The following is a 24,772-nucleotide window of genomic DNA, read 5'->3' as shown; positions in this document are numbered from 1 at the left end:
AGGGGCCTCACCTCGGGCTGGCTACCGCAGTTATTGAGAAATGAGCATTCCTGAGAACCACTGTGGCCACTTCTAGCACATGGTCCAGCCGCAGTGGTTTGTGCTACATTCCAGATTGTGACAATCATGGGGCCTAGCATCCAGCAACCCCACCCTGTTCCTTAAAGTCTCAACTCAGAGCAGCTCTGGTTGCCTACAAAGCAGTAGGGGGACCTTTTGAGACTCCAGGCCTGGCAAGACTGCTGAAGCACGGATGCCAACCGTGTCTGCTGGGCCCCCACCTGGGAGAAAGAAGATGAGGGTGGAGTACGCCCTGGCATCCTCCAAGTCTGGAGCCCCTGGAGGGACCTCAGAGGAGGTCTCTGGAGTAGTGCTGGCCTTGCTGGTAGGGTGATGGTGTGAGTGGAAGAAGGGGTGCTCTCAGCCTGCAGCCAGGGTTCAGGGCATCTGGGTCAAGAGCCCCTTGGCCAGGATGGACTTCCCCAAGAGAGCATGACCAGAGACTGCAGTCTCTCCCGTGGCAAGCAGAAATCCACAGGTCCACCGGAAGATGGAAATTCAGGGTTAGCATCTTGAAGACACTAAGCCTCTCCTGACCCTCCCCAATGCCTTTGGTTTGGCCTCCAAACACCACTAAGAAGCCTATTGACCTAGCTAATTGGCCGGTCAGACAGATGAAGCTGTGGCTGTGCCTTTGTGAGCCTGTCTGGGTAAAGGAGGTCAGAGGGGGACACAGGCTTCCAGTGCTCACCATCACCCTGGAGAGGCACAGTCATATAGACAAGGGCTGGAAAAGTGAAAAAACACTCTGGATCATAGTAGGGGGGAGTGGGACACATTGGCAAGAGTGACAGCTCTCATATCATAGGAGCCTTACTTCCACACCCAGGGTTTTCTGATGAAAAGATCCTGGCCAATCATTTAGCCCATCTAAGCCTCAGTTTACTCCTCTGTAAATGGGACAGCAACGTATCTGTGTTGGCAGGGTTGTGGGGAGGCCCCAGGAGAAGGCACATTTGCAGATTGCTCAGCACAGCCGCTGATGCTTGGCCCTTGTCACAGACACTGTGCCTGAGCTCTGAGCTTGGGAGCTTGCCAATGCCTTTGGGCCAGCTGGTGGGGGACAGCTTCAGAGTGGAGGCAAAGCTAACACCAGAGGCCAGGAGGAGCTGCCTTTCAGGCCAGAGCTGATCATTGTGAGGCCCTGGCCCCCGCCAAGCCTCATTCTAAATGGATTATTGTTTATTGGCGGCTTATCCTATCTCTCGGGTTATGAATTATTTACCAGATAATGACTTCATAATTGTTAATGAGAGATGCCCCAAGGACGTGCTGACATACCTTCTGAAGCCACAGTGCTAACTGTGGCGTCCCAGAAGCTCCCATGTGGTCATATCCAGAGTGTCACTCTTAGGGACAGAGCCTGACGGGCTCTCTGGGATTGGTCATGATCTAACCCCCTCATGATACAGATAAATAAGAGGGAACCCAGTGAGGGGCAGGACACACTTCCAGGTCTCAAAGCCAGTTGGTGGCAGCCCCAGGTGGGATGGGGCTGCCACCTGATGGCCATCTGTCACTGTCTGGGTTTAGGCTTCTGGGTCACTCTGTGGGCTGAGCAGTTCAGGTCCTCTTAGGGGTTGTGGGGCAGATAAAATAGGGTGTGAAAGGTGCTTGGAGATTCCTCTCCAGATAAGAGTAGGACCCTAGCCAGGGTGGCCTATAGGAAACTGGAACAGGATAGAGTCCGGTGGCTGTTCAGGATGAAAGGGGCCACCTACCTGGGAGCAGAAGTCCCCTGCTGACAGAACACATTCTGACTATGGGGGGCAGGAGGTGGACACATGGACACCTCTCTTGGGAAGTGCATTTGGTTCTGAAGAGGGCAAGACTTAAATCCTTGGGTCTGCTGGGGTCCTTGCCCATGAGGATAACAATGGCAACCGCATTGGGCCACACTTGGGGGTGCTCCTCCAGGCACTATACTATGCTAACTCTCATCCCCATGACCACCACATGAGGTAGCCATTATTATAACCCTTATTTTGCAGATGAAGAAACTGAGGCCCAGAGGGTTAGCTACTGTGCTGCTGTTGCATGGCTGAGAAGGGGCAGCACTGGGAAGAGGATCCAGGAAGTCTGGTTCCAGCAACTGAGCTCCTGACCACCACCCTCTGTAGCTCACTAGAAATATTTCCAGGATGAATGAATGAATGAATGAATGTGTGAGGGCCGTGAGGTCTCTTGGAATGTGGAATGCACTTTTTAAACATGGTGGAATGTGAAATTGAGCACAGTGAGACCATGGTTCCAGCAAGGTCTGGGGAGGCTGTTTTCCTCTTAAACTACAGACTATACTGGAACAGTTTAAAAGACAGCCCTGGCTGGGTACACGGTGTCCCCAGCGGGTGCTGGCCTTGGAAGGGCAGGGTTAGTGCGTCACCCACCCCTACTGCTCTAAAGTGGGCGTTGCGAGCTGCTCTCCCGGTGTGGCAGCCCCCCTGGGCATACACGTTAGACAGGCCGAATGAACTGCTTCCATCATGCGTCCATCCCAGGAACATTTGCAAGCCTTCTTTGTGCCAAGCCTTGGGGAGGGGCCCAGAGACTGAGTCCTAGTCGCTGCCCTCCAGAGTGTTCTGTGACAGGAGGGGAGTGGGTGGAGGGCTGGGAGCACAGCCAGGGCTCCCGAACTGAACTGAACTGACGCGGCTGCGTGAGCTCTGCTCAGCTTTGTAAGGCTGCTTTCCTGGCCCTGGGGTGTGCCCAGGAGTTGGGGGTTGAGTCTGGTGTACCCTGGAGGCTAAAAGGACAGCCCCAAAACTCAGTGCCAAGTGGTCCTGGGAGAGTAACAGTGTCAGGGCGTCCCTGCAGGAGGAAGAATTCCCCTGGGAGCACTCTTCCAGGAGACAGAGCTGGGGGAGGCTTTTCTTCGAGACTCCGCTTAACAAGACAACCTGCTGACTGGGGAGTGCTAGCTGAGTCTGGATGGGAGCAGAGGCCAGGCAGGCCCGCTGGCCTGGGGCAGATTTTCCTCTGATCCACACACAACAGTGGCTTCGGCTCAGTGCATACCTGCACAAGATGGCAGAGCACTCCGAAGGTGTGTTAGAAAGCCTTGAACTGGTCCTAAATAAATAATCGCGCTGTTTATTCTGGGATGGAGAGGCAGCACACCTCCTCTGCGCGCTGGGGTGGTGGGGTGAGGTTCTCAGCCTGGCTGGCAGGGTTGCTTCAAGCACATCCTGAGCACTGACTGCAGAAGGGAACTTGGAAGAACCTGCTTTGACTTCCATTTCCCACGTTCAGCACCTGCCTGGGTACCTGGGGAAGGATGGGGGGCAGGTTAATTGTTGTCTCCTGTGCTGTTATTATATTGTTTTGTAAAAGCAGAAATATGCTTTTAATGTTTTTTGTTGTTGTTGTACCTTATGAACCAGATGCTTCTATTTAAATAAGTTGCTACAAATCAAAGGAAGGGTCCACAAGGGTTGCGAGGCTGCGTCTTGTCTTACATGGGTGAACTTGAGTTCTATGAGTGAGGCTTAAATCTCCCTCCTCATCTTGGCATCCAGTTCACATGAAAAAGCCTACTGGCAGCTGTAACCGATGAGCCTCCGAGTGGCCGAGATGAAAGCGGGAGCGAGCGGAGTGGTCTCCAGCCTGACATGGCAATTTGGTCCCAGGTCCTTCAGATGTAAGCTCTGGGTCAGGGATTTTTCTCTCCCATGGTCACTGCGCTCATCCCAGTGCCTGGCATTATAGTAGATGCTAAAGAAATATTTGTTGAGCAAATGAGTGATTCTTCCATAGCACTTTGTATAAAGTCTTCCTGTTGGATTGATCATACATTATTATAAGAATGTTTAGTTGCAGGTCTCCCAACTGGAATAGAAGTTCCTGGAAGACAGAACTTTAGTCTGAGTTCTCCGGCCCCCAGACCTGCAATAATACACAACGTGGCTGCCAGTAAACATTACAAGGAACGAACGAATGTTGAGAGCCTGGGTTCCCTAGGTGCTGGCTATCCTACAACAGCCCCCGGTGTCCTGGTACTATATGTCTGAGGGAGGGGGAGGGAGGAGAGGAAGGGGAGAGAAACTTATGATTAGAAGACAAAAGCTCAAAGTATTTTCAAGCGGCCATTAAGCATCAGTAAATGAGATCATCTACAAGAGACAGAAGTCCACAAGTTTTAGGAGCATGGTCACTCAAAAAATGCACATGTGGTCCTTTCCCTGAGCAGAATGCTGGCAAGGCTGCTATTAGCCTATTCATTGTTTTGTGCAAATTAGAAAGAGATGCCCCTCCTGGACAAAGCTCACAGAGCCCAGGCTGGGAGTCAGCCCCCGTGCCTCCCCTGCTAGGGTGTCTTTAGTAGGGGACAACTCCCAACTGTTCCTGGCGGCTCTGGCCACTGGGGCAGGTACAAGGTAAGGAAGGAGACAGTCTGCTTGGAAAATCAAACTTTGCCACAAAAATAAACTCAGAGGTTTGTGGATAAGCTATTTCTGGCCCAGGTGCCAAATGAGGTTCTGCAGGCAGAATGAACTGCCGCATGCCCTCCACTCACCCTGCCAGCAGCTAGGTGGAACTGCTTGTGTGCACACTGGTCCTCAGCTCCTGGCTTCCGGAAGGGGGGAAAGTTTCACCCTGTGCATCTCCTGCCTTCCGACCACTAGCTCCACTTGCTGTTGGGTGCGGGGCTGAGTGGAGCAGATCAGAAGGGCACAGAAGGGTAGCATGGCCAGCCACGGGCAAGTGACACTCTGACAGCTTCTCTGGCCATCACTAGCCTCCTCCCAGTCCCACCTCAGCACATAGATGCTGTGAACCCACCAAACTTCAGCTATGAGGCCCTGGAGGGCTCTTGGCAGAACTGGCTGCAATTCCTCAAAGTGGGATTTCCGGAACAGAGGCTACTCATCCAGCTCCTAGGACTTGGGGCAAGCTAGCAGGTGGCCACTGGGGCAGGAGCTGGGCCCAGGTCCCAGACAGGGAAGAGTGCAAGCTTTCCGTTCTGTTTGTTTTCACCCAACAGAGCTCCAGAAAGGACTGCAGGGGACTTAAAAGGATACTTTAAGACATCGTAAATCAAAGCAGGAGCAAGAACAAGTGCAGGAGAGGAAATGGAGCAGGGAGTGTCGCCTACATGAAATCACATCTAGAAAGTCCCACACCTGAGCCACAGGCAGGCCACAAATCTGCCTCCAGGCTGGGCCGTGCTTCTGACCTTGGCTGCCCCTTGGAATCGTCTGGGGAGCTTTAAAAAAATACAAATGCCTGGGCCCCCCTCCCCGAGATTTTGATTTAATAGAACTGGTATGCAGCCGGGTGGGAGGATTTTTTTTTTTGGTCTCCCTTAGTGACTTTAACACAGATGTGGAGTTGAGGGTTAATGTTCAGAGGACTCAGAAGGGGCAAACAAAAAGCTGATCCGTTATGATCCTCAGTGTATGAGATGCCAGGATGGTTGCTTGGGAGAAGAGAATGTGGTAAAATGAGAGACATTTCTGCTGGAGTTCTAGCACAAGCGACAGGATAAACATGAGCTGCCAGGAAACCCTTGGTGCGGGCCCAGCGCTGAGATCTATAGGGCAGCAGATGCCCCAACAGCCCAGAGAGCTGGAGTGGGGTCAGAGACAGGGCTGGCAGCATAACACTCTCAAGGTACCCAGCTTGGGGATGATTTGATTCAGGGGCCAGACTTTAGAGTAGCTGACAGAGTGGAATGAATCACACATCATCCAGGAATCTCGTTTTGTAAAATCTCTATAACCACCTCAATTCCTCAAGGTGGAGAGTGAAGGAACTTGGTAACACCTTGAGTTGAGTCGACAACCCTTCCTCCTCGTGAGGACACTAAGGGGAATACCTGGGGGAGGACCCACCCCAGTTCCACGTGCACAGAGGGCACGCACTGCTATGCTGGTGGGCCCAGGAGGCTCTGCTACTTGCTCAATGCCGGTCTCCACTCAATCTCTCAGTCTCCTCCTGAGTGGTAGAAGGGTCGTGGTTATTCCCATTTTACAGATGAAAAGACTGAGGAAGGTTTTATGGGGCTTGCACAGAGTTATGGGTGGGTTTTGGACTAGAAGCCAGGGGCCTGCCTCCTATTCCAGATCCCCTCCGCCCCACTGTCCGTGAGCACCCTGCAGTTCTGTGATCTCTGGAAGGAGAATGATCATCTGATCTTACAAAGCATGCATGCATGTACCTGGCCCGGCTGAGGGCCTGTGAAGGAAAAAGGGCAGTCCTTGTCCTCAAGGAGCTGATGGTCTGGGAAGGAAGAGAAGCCCCCTGAGGAAAGGAGACAGAGACTCAGTCACAGCAGGCAGAGGGCAGAGGCCTCCCTTGTGAAGGGATTCACAGACAGCCACGATGCAGCTTTGTTTTGGACAGGCTGAGTCTAGCATGGAATTGGACGGGCAGGTGACAGGTGCACAGGGACCGAGATGCCATCTGGGAGTCAAGGCTGAGGACAGCTAAGGCAGAGGGAGTAAGAACAATGGCAGGATGGAAAGCGGAGGAAGACCTTGAAGCAGGCCACCCTCACACTCCTGGGAGCCAGAGCGTGAAGTCTCCATGAGTACAGTGACAGTGGCGGGAGGTCCACATACCCAGGAAACTAGGAGAGAAGCAATTTGTCCATGTGGAGGTAGACAGGGCCCTGGGGTCTCAGGGACTCTTCACTGGAAAGAGGTAAAGGGCAGCAGGCAGGGAGCGGCCACAGGAGCTGCCTGGCCAGGGCTGCCACCTGGCTCAGTCCAGCTGAGGGACTGTGCCCTGCCAATGGGCGCGGACACATGGACTTCTAAGGTGCCAGAAAGCTCAGATGCTCAGCAGAGGAGGGGACTGCAGAGGTCCCAGGGCAGGCCAGGAAAGGCAGCAACAGTCTGAGGATAAGTGGTCAACTGAATGTACATGGTGTTCAGAGCCGCACTGGGAGGTCTGGTGGCCACATGCACTGAGGCCCATCCTGGGGTGGGAGCCATGGCAGCAGGATGGAGATGGACAAGGAGGCAGCAGAGACGAAGAAGGCCACAGAGAAGAAGAAGGCCTGGAGGTCTCAATGAAGCAAGGCTGTCCTGGTCGGGAGTGAAGTGTCACAGAGGACAGGAGTGTGGTCAGAGAGGACACCTGCAGATCGATTTGGGGGAAGCGAAGCTGCGGCAAGTGAGGAAGCCCGGGCGTGGCACAGGGAACAGCTCCAAGTCCTGCTGTCTCTGAAGACGTGTGCAATGTCCTCCGAGGATGCAGGACACACAGGGCATTTTGTTTGCTGAGGGTAGGGGCAAAGGGTCTGGACAGGCAGGACTGAGATGGTCCCACGGTCCTAGTGACAGAGGCAGGGGAGGCTGCACCTGGCGACTCCTCAGAGCCAAGGAGCCTGGCAGCCGCCTTCTATCTGTTCCGGGGGCTGGGAGTCTGCTGGTACCATCCTGGGAGCAGCCTTTGGTTCTGTCCTGAGTCTTCTGCTTATTGTCCCCTGTGGTGCCGAGTTAGATGTCACCCCTGCTGACTGGTTTTAGGACCCTTTTTGGTTACTTGGGTGATTTTCGTTCATCAGACATTTCTGAAAGGCAGATAGCTCCGGCCATGCTTTTGCCTGGACTGGCCTGTTTTGTAGCAGGGTGCGCAGGAACCAGTGAGCTGGCCCAGTTTCCACAGTGAAGCGGTAGCTGCTTCCACTGGTCACCAGGGGCCACAGTGGGCCACAGCACCTTTTTGTCCTCCCAGAAATCAGCGGAAGTCCTGCTCAGGAGGGAAGAGCACACCTCGCACTAGGCCATGGGGCGTGGGTGCTCTCAGGACAGTCCTGCCTGTGTGCAGGTTTTCTCAAAGTGCAGAGGGCACTCGGGGAAGTATGGAGGGCAGAACACAGAACCCACCCTCCAGGACCTGGCTAGGCGGTAGGGAAGACAGACGGGAATCTGCAGCGGGGACCTCCGTCTGATGCTCACAGAGTGCACCCTATCAGGCATGCCTGCTGAGACCACCACCTTCAGGATCCCCCCATCAGAAATCTATTCTCATCCAAGGTTGGGATGAATGAGAGCCATGTGTCACTCTGTGTGGGTATCAGGGAACAGAAGGCCCCAAACTAAGAGTCGTGTCATTTAAGGAACCAAAACTCATTGCCCTGGGGGCCTCCTATCCCCTTCCTCCCTGCCACAGTCACAGCCGGTCCCCCATGAAGCACAACTCCCAAACCTTTTCTCAGATGCTTGCTCATTTCTGCCCCTCTTGGAGCTGGGAGGGCTACTGTCACCAAACTGTCATGTTTCCAACTCCCCTTCTCTGACCCCACAGTCTCCAGGGCTAGGGATAATGCATGAGCCCAGCTGCCCCCAGTCAGTGGTGCCATTAGGCTTGTGCCAACAGCCCACCAGATCCCTAGGTCAGGAAGCCATCTGTCCTCCTCTGGCTGCCCCCACTGGGCTTGTGGGTGGCAGCTGGCAGGAGGCTCAGTTGGGTGGTGGGGGCTTTTCCCTTTTGGCAGCTGATCTAGTCCCAGTCTGGAGCCTCCTTCCACTTCCTGCTGACAGCCTCAGCTACCCTCAGCTGGATCCCAGAGCTGCACTGTCTTCTTTCTGTACAAGGTTCTGGGAGAGATGGGCTACCCTCAGCCTCACCGTCTCTAAGTCCAAAGACAAGGCTTCTGGATCAGCAGAGAACCGGCACATAGAAGACCCCTACTGACTTTCTGCTCTGCTCCGATGCAGAGGAAAGCTGGGGCATAGGTCACAAGCCGGCCACAGGCAGATGCCCAGAGGCTTCCTGTCAGCATGCAGCAGTCCTGGAGCCACTATGGTCTGTGCCACCCAGCATTGGGCCTTTGTGTTCCTGCAGACGTGGCTTTGGCCCATGGACTTCTTTCCTTTTTTTTTTTTCTTTTGGGATTTAACCCAGGGGCAATTTACCACTGAGCCACATCCTCAGCCCTTTTATTTTTTATTGAGACAGGGTTTCACTAAGTTGCTTAGGTCCTTGCTAAGTTGCTAAGTTGGCTTTGAACTTGCGATCCTCCTGCCTCAGCCTCCTGGGCGGCTAGGATCCATAGACATCTTCCATTTTTTTTTTTTTTTGGTACTGGGGATTGAACTCAGGGACACTTGACCACTGACCACTGAGCCACAAACCCAGCCCTATTTTGTATTTTATTTGAGTTGGTTAGTGCCTCACTTTTGCTGAGGCTGGCTTTGAACTCACGATCCTCCTGCCTCAGCCTCCCTGATTTGCTAGGATTACAGGCATGTGCCACCTCAACTGGCTTGGGATCCATAGACTTCTAAATGCTCAAGTGCTGCAAGGAAATGTGAGGATGGGCCAACTGAGCCCCAGCTATCTTAAGTCCCTCTGTCCATTTCCCCCACTATCTTGGTTCATTCCAGCTCCTCCCCCTTTGGCAGTAAATGGGGTGAGCATTGGCAACTCCAGCTGCAGGCTCCGCTGCTTCTGTGGGCACATTCCTGACCTGCTGGTGTTAGAGCAATGCACATTCTTTACGTAAGATTCACACCCTTACAAGGTAGGCCAGATTCTCCAACAAGGAGTGGTTGCCTGATCTTGAATTTCAGAATTCACAGTAAAACTATTAGGCCAGATTTAACCCAAGAAAATAATCAAATGATTATGCAAAGTACATGGACAAAAATGTTTCTTGTGGTATTATTTGCTACAGCAAAATATTCAAAACATGCAAAATGTCCATCATTTGGGCATCAATTATGCATATTATTGTATCCATATAATATGAAGCCTTGAAAAATGATGACATAGATCACTATTCACTACTATAAAAAGGTGTTTTTATGTGTATTGTTGAGTCAAAATAACATTTTTCTGAGTAGCACATACAGTCTGACCCATGTATGCATGTACACATAGGCCTGTGTACACACTTAGACGATTATATCTGGGGAATATAAGACATTTATGAAACTTTAGGTACTTCTTTTGTGTGTGTGCACACTGAGGCTTGAACCCCGGGTCTTATGTATACTAAGTAAGTACTCCTTCTAACACTGAGCTGCACCCCCTGCCTGTAGGAAGCTGTTATCTTTTGACAATGAACAAATAATATCTTAAAAACCTTTTAATGATGAACAAACAATAAGTGGATCATACACCAGTGGTAAAAGTCTTACCAACCCAAAGAGTGAGGACCTGCTACATTTCCCCTCTTCCCCAGACACTCAGTGTGCGAGGAAACAGGCAGCTGTGCCCAGGTTGGGCGCTTTTCTTATTCCAGGTGAGCTGAGCAGAGACCTACCTTGCGCCGCCCGTCTCTGGCAAGCTCAGGATTCGTCCCCAGGATGCAAAAACCTTGACGGCCACCAACACTCAGCCAAGTGCGAGCATCACGGGGAAGCCAGACGGTCTGGAAAGAGAGGGAAAGAGAGTGGGGTTGGGGTGGGGAACAGGAGTCACTTTTTGCAAAAAGACCTGTTTTGAATTCCAGTGTCTTGGATGTCCCCACCCTAAATGGATGCTGGTCTCCATCTCGGGTTTTTCCCAGATGCTGGGCCACCTCCTGGGGACCATCTCTACCGCTGTACCCTCAAGATAAGGGAGCACAACAGGCACAAGCAGCACCTGAGAGGAGAGGTGTCCCTCCTCTGTCCCCCCGCCAGCCAGCCCTGATCCCCATCACTGAGCCATTCACTGGATAAGAGGGAGAACAATGGCATTGCCTTCCACCTAATCCAAACAAAGAAACTCCAGCCATAGGGAAAAATAAGAAATTCAGGTCGTTAATGCTGAAAAGGACACAAACTTGAGGATTACAAAAACAAATCATTACTTCTTTTAGACAATGGGCAAGAAGACCTTGAGGAGGCGAAGGATGGGTTCCTTAGAGAGAATTTAAAAATATATATATAGATTTAATACCTAGTAGAAAGAGGCTATCTATTATGGGGAGGCAGGGCCATTCCACGTTTGCTCTTTCAAATGTAATATATGGGAAAGCCATTGCCAGGCTGGGAAATGGCATCCTCCCCTGCAAAAACACGCCACTGTCATTACCTGGGAATCAATATGTTTTTTTTAAACGGAATGTATCATTATCAATTGATTTTCCCTTTTCCTCTTAGCCCTCCAGGGTCCTGGGTAGCAGGGGGAAGCTTTAATGTGATATGAAGGATTTGGACAGGTAAGTAAGTGATTGTAAACTAATTCCACCCCATGACCAGCTTCTCTCTGACAACGCCACACGGGTCTCTCTCAGGTCCTCTCCACCGGAGCTCTTTCAGCTGCTACTGACAGGGACACCCGTGAGCCATATCAAATAGCCATTTGAAAGCTGGAGGTGGCAAAAATATTACTTTTCCCAAGGACAAAGTGTTCTCTTTATGATTAAGAAATAACCTCTGTGGGGAGGCAAAGTTAGCCAAGGTCACCATTTAATTCTGACACGGAGCCAAAGTCCCAAGTTCATTTCCTGCGCCAAGCCTGTGTGATGCGTTCGGGGACACAGATCGCTTTGGCCACAAGGTATTGGCAATGCCGGCGATTAGAAGATCAATATATTTCTGGGAAAGATCTTCAGCAGAGGGGTGTTGGTGAAGAGAGAGGGCTGGAAGAGGGCGGTCCAACCATTTTTAGGTTCTTGTGAATCTCACTCATTCATTCATTCTTCAATAAGCACTTATTGAGTGCCTGCTGTATGTTAGGCCAGGTTCATACTGGGAATGCATGAATGAATGAAAATATTCCCGCCCCTGTGGAGCTCATATCCTAGTGGGTGGAAACAAAGAATGGGAAACTTAGGAATAAGTAAAAATTCTAGAGCACATGAGAAGGTTGTAAGCACTAATTGTAGAAATGAAACAGAGCAGGGTGGGCAATGCATTTGGGGGCTTGGGGTGCAGTATAAATAGGGTCAGGGCCAGACTCATGAGTCATGACAGTTGTACCCACTCTTTTTTTTTTTTTTTTGAAGGGTTTTGTTACATTTCTGAGAAGAATGTATATACGAAGAACTGAGACAGGAGAAAGCATTGATTCAATCTAATGAATCCATAAGAGTTAGAATTTGGAGAAGGTGGAAAAGATTACCTAAACATTTTTAAAAACTGGAAACTATAACCAAAATAAGCTGAAAAAAAAAATCCCTATTAACTCTTCTCAAGAATCACCACAAAGATTACTTCCATGATTTTCATTAAACTAGAGAATCTCAGTGGGAAGGGGTTCCTGGCATGTAGAATAGAAATAAGGGAATTCTCCTGACTGGTCCTAGCTTGGTCATTCCCCTGGCTTCTTAAAAAATATGGGTCATGCAGGTGTTTGGGGCAGAGGGAAGGGACAGAGCAGATGCCTCAGGGTAACACGACTGTGTGCTCCAGCATCAGCAAGGAGGCCACTGTGGCTGGGCCAGGGAGCTTCCAGTGGACATGAAGCCAAGACCTGCGTACCCAGACTGCAGAGGGCCGTGGAGGCCACCGTGGGGCCTGTTAACTGAGAGCAGAAGTTCCTGGTTACCAAGCTTCAGAAGGGGCCCTCAATCTCTCGGGACAAAATTCTCAGAGGTCAATGACAGGTTAATTTGCGTTCCTTCTCTTCAACCAGATGGCTTAACCCCTCTGGCCAGCTAACGCCTGCATCTCAGGTTGGAGCCCCACTGTGCTGAATGAACCCGATACAGGCCAGCGGGAGCTTGTGGGGACAGCGCTGCGGAAGGACCACAGGGCAGTTTACAGCCTGCTGTGGGGACAGCAGCCTTCCTTCCTCCTCTGAGGCCCAGAGGCAAGTTCTAGAGATCACGGAAATGAAAACAAACCACATGCAAAGCTGGGTTCTTTGGGACCTTCTTCAAATGTGCTAATGCAAAGGTCCTGACACGCATGGACACGTGGGCCACTATAGGCTGGGCTGGATCCATTCTATTTACCCAGGTCTGCTTCCCTGGCTCCAACCCTGTCCTGTGTTCTGGGAGGCCCACCTGACCTGCATGGAGGGCCTCACTCAGCTCTGAAGCTCTCTGGCTTCTGGTTAGGGTCAGTCCACACAGGAACTAGCAGGGGATTGGGGGCGAGTGGTGGGGGCTGGCTACACATTGTCCTCCTTGCCTTCCTCCCTGCTATGTCAGCCTGGCCAAGTCCCTCGACTGAAGGTCATGGGCCCAGGCTACTCCATTTGCCTTTCTCTCTGGGTTCAGTAATAGCTCCCTCCCCTTACCTGCTTAGGCTGAGGCAGTAATCACCCCCATCTCCATTTATCAGCCTCGGGGTACTGCCCATTGTGGCTTCTTTATGCTGTACCTGCACTTTTGTAACTAGTTCTTTAATTTAATTCTCTTTGAATGACATATTTTTAAGGACTATGTCTATTTCCTTTTAAGACCCCCAAATGGATACAAATGTAGAAAGGGCTGAATGCAGGACTTTGGAACCAGGCAGACAGGAACTGGAATTCTGTAACACAGTCACTTAGTTTTCTGACACCAGGCAAACTATTTAATTCCTAGGAACCTCTGCTTCCCATTTTTCAAACTAGAGAACGGGGTCCATGAATCCTCCCCTTTCTTCTCCTCAGCAGCGTCACCACCTTGTGTGGTGACACCTTGGTCCCCACCAACCAGAAACTCCTTCCTGGAGGGTATCTACCAGGTTTTAGCAAATGTTCAGCCTTTATTTATTTATTTTCTCACATCTTCCTTTCTTGCTCTTTTTGCATCCTCTCAACCTCCAATTCTTGCAGTTAGATCCTCTGGGGCTTCCTGGGGATTCTATGGCCTCCTCGGCACCCATCGCATGGTGGTGGTCAGTAGTAGATCCATGATCCAATCTCTTTTCTTCTCAGGAGGCCTCCACTCACCTAAATGCATTCTACTCCAGCAAGATGCTTGGCATTTAAAGTGATTTTTAAATTACTAGAAACCTGTTTCTAGTAATAATTTTGTTTCCAAGTTAGTGTTATAAAACCCTTATGTTTCTAATGACCATGGTCTGGGAAAAGGAATCTCAGGAACAAGCCTAAGAAATCACAGGGGGTGGGTAAGTAGGATCTTCCATCTCCAGGTGAGATGACAAGACTTTGGGACTTTTTTTTTTTTTTTTTTTTTTTTTTTTGGTACTGGAGATTGAACCCAGGGCGCTTTACCACTGAGCCACGTCTCCAGCCCTTTTGATATTTTATTTTGAAACAGGGTCTCACTAAACTGCTTAGGGCCTCACTAAGCTGCTGCGATTGGCCTTGAACTTGCAATCCTCCTGCCTCAGCCTCCCAAGTTGCACCTGTTGGGACTTTATTTTTGACATCTCTGATCAAACTGACCCTTTCCCTTCCATTAATTTTGTCATCAAAGGGCAGCTTACATCTTAAGGAAGACAAATTTCAAAAGCCAAAGAATAAAGGACTCTATTTTTTAGAAAAGCAGTTTGTAATCAGTCACTAAGTGTGAAAGGGGTCTTATGACCTTTACCTTCCCTAGGCACTTAAGAGATACTGATTGACCTTGACAAGGCATTAAGACCCACGTGTAAGTAAGACAGAATGGGCTGTTTGGGTTAAATGCTGAGAAATCTTCAAAACTGAACTCAAAGAAAAATTTTGATATCCGTTCTAACTCAGTGTAAGTAAAGATGGTTCCTGACAGGAACCAAATTGATTAGAGAATTACAAACAAGGATCCCAGGATTTTTTATGTCTCTATAAAAGACTCCAGTTTTTTTTTTTTTTTTTTTTTTTTTTTGGAGAGAAACTGTCTACAGAGAAGAAACCAATTAGTGGAGTCTCCAGTTTGATACGGGATCAGAAAGCAGCCCTGCCTGACTCAACCACACTGCTCAATTATGGTTCCAGCGCCCAGTGGTTGAGCACCCCTCAGCAAACTGGGAAACAGACTCTTTCTTCCTTGCAAAATAAAAGCAAAGGAACTGGAGGCCACAAGCTGTAGCCCAAGCCTAGTCCTCAGGCCCTTCCAGTGCAGGGTTCCCTAGCGGCCTTGGCCCTGGGCTTCAGGGTCTGTTCTCAATGCATCCTGCAAAAGGAACACTTATCCATACTCTCTTTTAAGACAGAAAAACTGTCCATCCATTAATAATATCAACTCTGGGTTCACCGAAGCCTGCAGGCATCTTGCCAACACAAAAACAAACGTGCTCCGAAGGTTCACGACAGTTCATGGACTTAGGGATCCGGAAGGCACTGCTTTTAAAGGAGGAGAGCCCACCCAGCACAGTGCAGGTTTCCCATTTCCATTAAGGGCCAGAATTGGCCTCTGATGAAATCCATTACTTGTTTTCAACTGCCAGGGATGCACCGCCTGGCAAGTATACCGTGGCCCGTATTCATCAAAGCAAGACCGCGTCTGCAGAGGCCACGGCGCCTGACACAGAAACCACAGTGGAATTTTGGTCAGGCTCAGAGTTTACCATGTGCTCACTCACCCTTTCTAACCAATCTGGGATTTGGTTCCTTTTAGTATCCCCATTTTATAGATGAGGAAACAGAGGTCCACGGCCAATAAGCTGTCCAGACAAAGTCAATGAGGGAGGCTCAACTGGGATTCCCGATTTTGAGCCTCCACTCCATGCTTTTGGTCTGGATTCTCAGGATACTCTGTTCCTGGGGACCCCGTCCTGAAGAAATGAGAGCTGTCCTGTGTTCATTTGTAGTCACCATGCTGAGCTGAATAAAGGCACCTCATCCCAGTAGGTTCCTAATGACCCTCCCCGTTTCTTAGCAGCAAGATGTACTGGTGGGATTCAGGTTACCAAGTGACCCCTCACCCTGCACAGACCCCCTGACAGCAGAGAAACTTCAACGCACCCCTCGCTCCTACCCGCCACAGACCTCTGCCAGCAATGGGCCCTGCTCCCAAATTCTCCACAATTAACAACTAGTGTTTCTCAGTTTTATTTTGTTATTGTCCCCTTTCACCCCACACAAGAAAAATTAAGTTCAATGACATTTCGATTCTCCCCAACAAGAGAAATTAAGTTCTAGGGACCAAGATTTTGTTGGAGCACTTTGGAGAGCTACAAATGATTGTGATAGCTAAGATTCTCCACCCTTCACCCAAACTCTAGGGACCAATTTTCACTTTCTTTGAGGGCAATTCTCTGCCCTACCTGCTCCACTGAGACTGCATGCATGAACTGATCGGCTTTCTCCAAAATCTGCTAGTTCTAAACCCTTATCTCAGGGAATGGCACTGCTGACTTTCTGTCATTAAAGCCCCAATTCTAGCCAGGTACAGTGGTGCATGCTTGTAATGCCAGCAGCTTGGGAGGCTGAGAGACAGGAGGACAGCGAGTTCAAAGCCAGCCTCAGCAGTGGCGAGGCTGATAAGCTACTCAGTGAGACCCTGTCTCTAAATAAAATACAAAACAGGCCTGGGGATGTGGCTCAGTGGTCGAGTACCCCCGAGTTTAATCTGGTACCCTTCCCTGCCCCCAACAAAAATCCAAATTTTCCTTCTCCCTCTCACTCCTGCCAAACGCACAGCATTACTCAGAAAGCCGAGCTGATTTATCAGTTCTCTCTACTTTCAACTACTGATGCCTCAGGGGAGGCCTCTTGGTCTCTCACCCTGCTACGGACAAAACCGTGCACCCCAAATTCCTATGCTGAAGCCCTAACACCTAACCTGGTTGTATTTGAAGGGAGGGACTTCATGGCAGTTACCAGGGTCCACAGGTCATAAGGATGGAGCCCTGGCTCTACAGAATGGTGCCCTCATGAAAGAGGAAGAGACCTCAGATGGCTGACCCCCGCCCCCCTGGCCTCCTTTTGAGGACACGGGGGTGCCTCTCTGGAGGCCAGGAAGAGAGTCTGCATCAGAGCCTGCCGTGAGGGACCTTGACTGGGGACTTCCCATCTCCGGACCTGTGAGCACAGGTGGCAGACTTTACGAAGGTGACAGTTCCCCAAGTGGCTTCACTGCCACTAGAGGGATTGTGCTAAACCCTAAGAATGGTCACAGTGCTCCCCAACCAAGATGCACTCATGGTCCTGGGACTCTGGAGAAACCCAGGCAAACTGCACTTTTCCCCATGTGCTGTTGCCCAGATACCCCAGCTCTGCCTCCGCATGCCGCATGCCAGCCTCACCCGCCATCTCTCACCTACCTTCAGGGCTTCTCCTCCTCCAGATGTCTCTTGAGGAAGTTTCCCTGCCTCTCTCTGGAGTAGAGAGACTCTTTAGGCAAACCAGTGGAGACTGTCACGACGGGGGCACATGTGTCGCCCACGAGGCCATCTAGATGGGCCAGTCTCGCACAAAAGGGGCCCGTCTCCTAGTCCTCTTACTGATTTGGGGCAAGGAGAACATGGAAATAAGGAAAATGGGTGCCTGCAGCCTGAGGAAGTCCAGAAACCCAGATTGAAACATTTCAGAAACAAAATTGCAAATGAAAGCCCCCAAACCATTTTCTTTTTGCACAGCCGACTCCTCAGGAATTAAATTAACTAAGATCCCCCCCATCTGGTTGTGCCACTCGGTGCCAGCGCATGTCCCCACCACTGGTTAATTCAGATCTGCCCGTTCCTGGGTCAGATCTGGGATGGCCCTTGTGTTTTCTTGAAAGCTTCATGATGCCGAAGGTGCCAAATCAATCTCCTGTAGCCCGACTTGCCCACGGAGGCAGTGAAGATGTCACCAGAGAGCATGCAGCTGGCATGTAGTAGATGTTCAGTAAAAGCTCTGCTCAATAAAGGCAAATGGCTACAAGATGCAACTCATCTTCTACAATTTTTCTTTGAACATCTGGCAGATATCCACACCATAGTTTCATGACTGGAATACCAACTAGTTAAAAAAAATATCAGACATTGCTTCCAGATTTCGCTCTTATAAACAGGGCTGCATCCTCCCTTTAAATTGCAATAATTCCTTCCCAGATGTTGCTTCTCCTTCAGACCCATAAATTTAAGCTTTTCATGATGACGCTTCACATTTGCCTGAAGCTGCGGGCCGTTCGCAGCTCTTCTGCATCTACTCTGCCTCATTAGACCGCCTGGCGAGTCCCGGGGGTTGGGGCAGCGCTGATGTCCCTAATTCTCTGACAGGCAGGCCAGCTGCTGTTCTGCCAAGCAGGGCCAGGGTGGGTATGGCTTCTCGTCTCTTTCTGGTGTGGAGAGGTAGGCAGGGTTCCCTTCTCCAGTCCACCCGGTTCTCCACGTGGGGTGATTCCAATGGCCTGCTCCCACCACCGTGAGGGCCTCATGGGTGCTGCCCCTTTAAAACTCTGAAATGTGGACAAGTCTCTTCCCTGGATTCTCCCTGACCCTCCTGGGGCCAGGCTCTAACATTTAAACAAGACTTGCAGAGAGTCTTGGGGAGTGAAACCAAACAAAAGGCCAGGAGGTGGAAGAAAGAAAGCAACACGTAGCTGGGCAAAAGGGTCCCAGCCTGTTCTCCAGGCCGGCTGCGGACCCTGGCTAGGCCCTCCCCACTCCATGGGGCAGATATCACCTCAGCATTGGGAATGCATGCCTAGCCCAGAGCCTGCTTCAGGTCTGGACCTCACAAGCAGAGCCCAGAGAGAGTAGGACTTCTCTTCCCTGTTTGGGTTTCTTGTCTGAGGTCTGTCTTTTTCCTGGTCCCACGACCTGTACCCCACATCAGAAGAGCCCTCTATCCAAACCACAGCTGTACATGTTATGGAGCTGGAGATGGTCACGGTGGCAGAAGGGACAGCCACCCCTCCAGCCCATTCCCAGGGTCTGGAATGAGCCGGTCTGGCCGTAACTGTAGCTGCTAATGCTCAGGGTCCCTCGCCATCCCTTGCCTATTGGGGCCTTTACCTTTTGATAGCCGGGAAGAGAAGTGATGGGGGCAGTGGCTTCACAGGGGAACGTCAGGTGGGCTGTCGGCCTCTCTGTGCTTTTTGGCCTTCACGGAGGTACAGAGAGGTCTGCGAATCCGTTTTCCTAAGTCTGAATTCCGGAGCTGGGCTTGTGGCCTCCACGCACGCACAATCGGAGCTTCATTTTGAGTTTCCCTCGTGTCTGACCCCCGGTGCAGGGCTTGGATCGAGCTGTGCAGTGGCAAGAGCCTGGGAGACATAACCCGAGAGACCTGGGTCTCCATCAGCTCTGCCCATTTATGGCACTGACCGCACAGTCTCCCTCACTGCCTCCCCTGCCTCAGCCTCCTCCTCCGCACCACGGGGAAGGTATCACTAAATATTCAGGGTTGTTCCGAGAGTTAAATGCTCCAGGGTGAGAAGAGTGCTTAGTCTTCAGTGCCAGCCACCACCAACCCCCCCGGCTTTACCTGCTCCCCAGCAAGCAGCAAACCAAAGTCCAGAATCAACAGCGGAGGCTTCTGAGGCTGTATTCCCTGGGCCACCTCTCCTCTCAACCCAAGCCTTCCGGGCCAGCAGCTGAAAACCCTTTCTTGCCCGCGAGTGGGTCTGGGAGGCACTGCTTCCTCACCCAGGGAAGAGCTATTTTATTTGAATGGATCTGAGGCTGTCGGTGCACACTCGGAGGAAAAAATTTTGTGAAAGAAAAGTCTGTGGAGATTATAGGACATTTTCCCCACATCTGATGAGTTATCCATTTAAAAATAAACCACAGACAGGCATGTTTCTCCATACCCAAGCAGAAAGCAGTTATTACCAGGAATTTCTGTAAGTACTCTGCTTTTCTTGGCCAATGTAGAAACAACCTAGGAACTGAAAATAGAAGGAGAAGCTAACTCCCGTTTCCCCGATCTCTACCGACACGTGTAGGTGAGTGGCTCGGTTGTGCCCTGGTTTCCTGTGCCACCTGAACACCACCAACCTGTGCAGGTCGGGGTGCAGCTTAGTGACAGGGCACTTGCCTGGCATATTCAAGACCTTGGGTGTGATCCCCACCACTGCAAAAATGAACTACCCCACCTCCCCAATAACCTACGAAACTATGGGTGACCAACCTCACTGCTATTTTGCAAAATAAAGCAGTAACAGAGGCCCCAGTCCAGGGCAATCGGTGTGAATGCATCCAAGGCCATTGGCTGGCACGACCTCTGGTCCAGATGCAGGCAGGGAAGCCAGTAAAAATGAGGGTGCCTGGCAAGCTCAAGGTCACAGAGCGTGTCAGTAGGAGAGCCAGGGTGAGAACTTGAGTTCCGTAGCTCCCTGGCTACGGTCCTGTCTTTCACCTGATGATGTTTCCACACATGAACTGTCACCAAACAGCTTCTAGGAAAGCCCCCCAGAAAGATTAGGTAACTTCTCCCAGCCCAGGCTTCCTTCCTGCAGTAAGTCCCCCCGTCTCCCCTCTCTAGTGAGCATTAAATCAAATATTCCTTGCTGCATTACTTTTCAAGCCTGATGTTTCTAAATCCAAAGACGTCTATAAATAATACATACTCATTTATATGTACATTTAAAAGATAAAAAAAAAACATAACAAAGGTACCTGTGGATTCTTGTGAATACTAATGGCCTCCTCAAAACACAGTGGAAGCAAATGGCTAATGAGCACAGGTAACCACAGGTACCAGTTTCCCTCCACTCCAACTCAGGCCCTTGCCCAGTACATGAGGGCCTCCGTTCGGATCCTTCTCCATTCTCTGCTTCTTCCCATGGTCACATTCAGCCATCTGCTCCTTCTTTTATATGTGGGACTGTGTATTTTTTTTCCCTCTTCAGTTTTATATGAAACATTTAGCAATGAAGTAGCAAATAAAAATACTACATATCATCTAGAATTCATATAAAATTGTACTTGGCTTGAACGCATCTAAAGGTTGATAAAAGGAAACACATAGATGCTTCTTAAAGGCCTATTTATATTTTATTACACATTGCATTCCATTGAGAAAATTTAGAAGTTGATGTGGTTCTCTCTGTCACAAGCCAGTGTGGCAAAGATCACCACATCCAGAGAACATTTTTCCTTTGGAACACAATGTACTCTCTTTGCAATTACCACAATGGACGGAAATGGCCCAAGTCATCCATCAGGGCTTGCATTAATCTTTGGAAGGAGGGGTATTTTTTTTACCCCCCTTAGAGAGTGTACTCTTGGCATTGTCTACCTACCCATCCTCCGTTCTGCTCTATGCCTCTGCTAGTCCTCACTCCCAGTTGGGGACCTGGAGAGACACCTTCAGATCTGAGCCAAACACTCAAGCTAGCCTCTGCCCCATCCCACACCTCCCCACAGAACAACGGGCTGCACAAAGGGCAGAGTTAATGGTGCTGATGGGACGAATGGTGGCCCATGGAGAGAGGGCTCTGGGCTGGAGGGGCCAGGAAGGCTTCCTGTCAGGGCTGAAGCTAGGACCTGGAGGACCGCAGCACCTGGAAGACCAACAGGAAGATACTCAGAGGGGTACGTGTCTTAGTTTGGGTTCCCCCCAAGCAGAGCCTGCAATAAGGATTTGGATGCAAGTGGTCTCCTTGGGAATTGATGCAGGAAGCACCGTGAGGGAGTAGGGTTGGGAGGAAGGAGAAAAGCCATGGAGGGTACATTAATGAGTGGGTGCCATTGTGGGAACCCAGGATTCAGTCTTGCTAGGGACCCTTGAGTCTGTGTAGCGCATCCTTAGACTGTCCACCAAGTATAAGGAAGCTGGGTATTTTTTTATTCATCACTTCAGACCTTTAATTGGTAGGAGGGTGCTCTGGGGGTCTTAACTCCCCACATCTCCAGCCTGCCCTCTGGGTGGGTGAGGCACCCCCCACACACACACATACCCACAGAGGCAGGAAGTGGGAACTGGTGGCAGGTGACCCTTCAGTGACAGCAGGAAGCCAGGGCTCCCAGGAGCACTGGAGTACTGCGGGGGACTACAACTTCAGTGTGTGTCCTGACTCTTCTGAGGGAGCAGGAGACACATGCTGCTTGCCACAGTAGGAAACCTGGAGTTTGCCCAGGCCCACAGTAGATGCCCCATCAAACGTGCTTGTAATGGGCTCATCTGCTATCTGTCGGCAGAGCAGCAACCACGTATGAAAAATAACACTGAGGAGCAAATTAAGTGATCTGTCTGCAAGCAGCCTGCTTAGATGAGGAAGGGCTGCTGTTGACAAATCTATTAAAATTATACATAAATTATCTAAGGGCACACACATACATGTTCAGAATGAGGGCATTGATTATGGGCATTTTAAGATACAGCCTGGATTAAATCATCTTGTCTCACTTGAATGGAGGGCTGATATTTAAGAAGAGAGGTGGGAAAAAGAAATTATGCCTGTCAACTTCCTGACCAAAAGAAACACTCAGACTTCTCGTTTTTTTTCACCTGAAAACACTAAGACTTCTGGGTGTTGTCAAGGTCCTCTACAAATGGGTTATAAGACATAGGAACCCAGACACCCTCAGAAAGGGAGATAGGAAGCCGGGCACAGTGGCACATGCCCGTAATCCCAGCAGCTTAGGAGGCTGAGGCAGGCAGATTGCGAGTTCAAAACTAGCTTCAGCTATGGTGAGGTGCTAAGCAACTCAGTGAGACCCTGTCTCTAAATAAAAATACAAAATAGGGCTGGGGATAGGGCTCAATCCCCAGTACAAAAAAAGAAAAAAAAAAAAAAAAAAGGGAGATGGGAGATTGGGAGTGGCCAGTGTGCCTCTCTTGTCAAGTGGAACCTGGTTGTGGTTTGAGGCAGGTGACTTATTTGGACAGTGATTCTGGAAGCTCAGATAGGGACCTGGGGACATGAGACAATATGGGAAGGAAGCCAACCTGGATGGTCCTTAGAGGGAGCAGGTTACTAGCATGAGCAAGCAGGCCAATCCCATTGCGGGGGGCGGGGGGCTCCGGGAGGCAGGGAGAAGCACATTGCAGAGTTGTCCTACCAGAGGGGCAGGGATGCGGGACTGTCTTCTTCAATGTCCATTTGTCACCGGCTGAGGGCTGCTGGTAGGGAATGAACTCCCTGGCCCTGCAGGTCCACCCCAAGCGGTCAGCAAAGGCTCAGAGGAATGTGGGGAAATGAGCCCCTTCCAAGTGCAAACACACTGTGCTGGAGACTCATAACCTCTGATTACCTGGATGGGATTCAATTTGCCACCTTCAAAAGTCTAACACAAACAGACGACCCCCCACCCCCGTGTAATCACTGAATAATATTATAATCATTTTGCATGGAAATTGCATTATTTCCCTGATGGAAACATAGGCTTCGAACCTCTTCTTTTCAAAGTATGAAGTAGCAGGTTCCAATTATCTGGAAAACATTTAAAACAGTAGCGGCACAAGGCCTGGTATGATCCAGATGGAGAGAATGCACGTTTTCCAGGACAGGCACCTTGATTAGTGACTGTGATTGTTAAACACATTTCAGGTAATATAGTGATAATGGACATTAATAGTAGCAATAGTGCTGAAGTGCTGAAATATAATCATTTCTGATTATATTACTATTTCCTTTTGTGGAGCACAGAGCGTATTTCCAAATGACTCTCTGCTCATTAAACTATACAAAAGCCCAGCAGCAGGTCAGGAGAAAGGTGGTCAGAAGGGGCTCACGGTTCCTGGTGTTTGGAATGTGGGGAAAGGTGGGCCAGAGTTCTCTTGGGGGGTGGGGTCCAGCAGACCCAGCCTCATCTCTGTCACCTGGGTCCCTTGGGGACCCCGTCTGTATTCACAGACATTGGCAACGCAGTAGCCAGTAAGAAATGTTCCTGTGTATAACATAACAAGCGAATAGGTTTTATTTTAATTAATTAATTAATTTCTTGCAGTGCTGGGGATTGAACCCAGGGCCTCACACAAGCTAGGCAAGCACTTTATCACTGAGCTACACCCCCCAGCCCACGGATTTACAAAACATTTTTTTGTTTTTGTTTTTTGAGATGAGATCTTACCATGTCACCAAAGCTCCTGGACTCAAGTGACCTGCCCACCTCAGCTTCTCAAGTAGCTGGGACTACAGCTATGCCCCAGAGCTCCCAGCAGCTGATAGGTTTTTAAGCGAGAATTTTGCGTATTAAATATTTTTGTCTATGCAAGATGCAAAGCCATCTCTCTCCTATTCCCCATCATTCCTCAAAAACAAGGCTGCCTCCTATTCAACATTCTACTACATCAATTAATAGACTCTCCACTGTTGAGAAAGGCACCAGTTTAGTGAACATAGATGTGGCATTATTCTTGGGATTATAACTTCACAATTTTAGTGTTTGGATGTTGTTAGAAACACTTTAAAACCAACCCCACCAATGGTTAATTGCGGCAAGAGAATGCGAATATTCACCTATAAGGAAAATGGAAAGAAGTTAAAAAAAACAGAAAACAACTGCTTCAACTTGTGGGAATTGGGACCTGTGGCTTGGAATAAAATTTACAGGCAAGGCCTAATCCTCCGACTTGAAAAGTGCGTCTCTTGGATGGAAGTGAGGATCATGAAGCTCTGAAAAATTGTCAGAAGACTCAGAAAACTGCTCTAGTGGTGATAAAAAAAGAAAACAAAAACAAAAACATACAGAGAAATAAACACACACAGTGGAGGTGAAACTACACAGGACAAGTGTGAATCATGACTCGTGAAACAGAAGCAGAAGAGACGAATTTATAAATTAGCACTTTATGTATGTGATTTTAAACATATGTAAGTAATTAATTAAATAGTACAAATATACAATGTTTGTATTGCATCTATATTCCAAAATTCATGTATTCGGGTTGGCTAAAAAATATATTTTAAAGACCTTTTCTTGGAAAAGTGGGAAACTGCTTTGTGTTTAGACATGAAATTAATTTTCTTGGGTGGGCAGTTTTTTTGCCATTCTGGCAGAGGCCTCATTAATCCATAGATCAAGGCTGCTAGGGACACTGGACCATCTTTAGTCCACCAGTCCCTTCATTTTGCAGATGG

At 49.7% G+C, this 24,772-nt stretch overlaps 1 protein-coding gene across 1 annotated transcript in view; it reads right to left on the bottom strand.

The window, feature by feature from the left end:
* Positions 1-24,772, bottom strand: part of Klhl29 (kelch like family member 29) — a 280,513-nt gene that overhangs the window by 193,805 nt on the left and 61,936 nt on the right. Inside the window, exon 2 of the mRNA XM_076833011.2 lies at positions 10,277-10,384. The gene's annotated coding sequence lies outside the window, so the exon portion shown is untranslated. The remainder of the gene's footprint in view (positions 1-10,276; positions 10,385-24,772) is intronic.

This window comes from Callospermophilus lateralis, chromosome 14 (assembly GCF_048772815.1).
Source record: "Callospermophilus lateralis isolate mCalLat2 chromosome 14, mCalLat2.hap1, whole genome shotgun sequence".
Lineage (NCBI taxonomy): Eukaryota > Metazoa > Chordata > Mammalia > Rodentia > Sciuridae > Callospermophilus > Callospermophilus lateralis.
This window is presented reverse-complemented; position numbering and strand designations above follow the sequence as displayed.